The sequence below is a fragment of the Elaeis guineensis genome, chromosome 4 (assembly GCF_000442705.2).
Source record: "Elaeis guineensis isolate ETL-2024a chromosome 4, EG11, whole genome shotgun sequence".
NCBI lineage: Eukaryota > Viridiplantae > Streptophyta > Magnoliopsida > Arecales > Arecaceae > Elaeis > Elaeis guineensis.
In genome coordinates, this window is record NC_025996.2 from 37,944,277 (window position 1) to 37,945,955 (window position 1,679).

A 1,679-nucleotide genomic window follows, 5' to 3' on the forward strand; every position below is an offset into this window, starting at 1 on the left:
CTACCTTCTCAATAGACATTAGATGTTTGTGAATCTTAAATTATTCTTTTTGGAAAAGAAGTTCCTTGATGAAAGAACTGATGTTATTAAGAACAAGCTTGGTGAAGCTTGATAGGTAGAAGAACCAACTCTAGCATATAAATCAATAGAACCATATTTGATTAGATCAAATCCAGAACCTGATGTAAAGGTATCCTTGAGGAGATACGGTAGAGTACCATGTTAGCCGGACAGATACTTCAGTTTCTAGGTTCGAGATGGAGATTTGATCTCCCATACGGATGTCATATAGAGATCTAACTTTGAGAAGTAGCTTGAAGCTATTAAATCTGAAATAAAGTCCGTGAAGATCAATGATATATGAACATTCATTAATTCACCTGAAGGGATAAGACCCATAAGGTGTAGGTGGATTTTCAAATGGATAAGAAGTGCAGACAGAAAGGTGGAGATCTATAAAATTTTTTTGATTGTCAAGAGATTTCATCAAAGTTATAGTATGGTTGTCTAGAACACTATCAAAGTTATAGTATTGATAGTAGAAAAATGGGAGAAAAAATTCTTCCCAACGAGAGGAAGAGAAGAAAGAAGAAAGGTCTTCTATATAGTGCGTACCCTTGGAGAAGAAGTTTTTCTCTCTGAGTTTTTTTTTTTTAAGTATGAAATCAAATTAGATTCGATTTTTAACATGATAATTTAGAGAAGAAATATAAAAAAAATTTGGTTGGGCATTGGGGGCTTTCTAAGGCTCTAGATCATTAAAAAAAGAGAGAAGAAAGAGAAAAATAGTTCTTTTCTTAGATTTTTTTTAGCTCATATTAGGACTTACGATTCATGTAATTTTCTACATGAGAAATCAGATTAGATCTGATTTTTATCATGAAAAATCAGTGAAGAAAATTTTTTTTTGAAGGTATGAAAGAAAGAGAGAAAGGTTCTCTCTTATGTGTGAGAGAATTGAGAAGAAAAATTTTTTCTCTTAATCTCTATCGTAGAGATCTGATACGTAGATCCAGAAAAAAAAAAGAGAGGATCTCCTTATTCTTCATCTTCTTCATGTTTCTTTTTGATCAGCCAACAAAAGGTTCTTCGCGAGCTAGCCCTCCTGGAGAGATCGATCAGCAAAAGAGCTTCGTGTGGATATCCGTAGAGGCTGGATGTATGTGCGGCTGCTGAGCATCATGAAGAATCAACTACCACAGATTTTAGATGTGGTGATCTAGTATTCATGCTCAGATATCAAGTTTTGAACTCAATTTATTTTTAGATATGATCTAAATATAATATCGATAAGATCTATGTTTGCTGAATTTAGATTTCAAATTTACATACATGCATATTAGTTCATATCATAGATCCTGTATAGTAGTTTTGGATTTAATCTATACATGTATTATAGATTAAATTATTTAATCTATGTATGTTTTACCATAAAATTTTAAAAAATGCATGTACAAAAACCATATGCTTTCCTTCACCACTGATATCAGATATTTTGGTTGATTGATGGGTCGGTCGATCCTTCTAGAATCCCCTAGACTCCTTCTGTCCGACTCTTCTCCTTCTTCTCCTCTATTCCAAACCCTAGCTGCCATCGAGGGTTGTAGTTTTTTTGTTGGAATCTGTAGATCTGATCTTCAGATGGTTTTGATGTTCTTCACATCCTTATGCTGGTGATT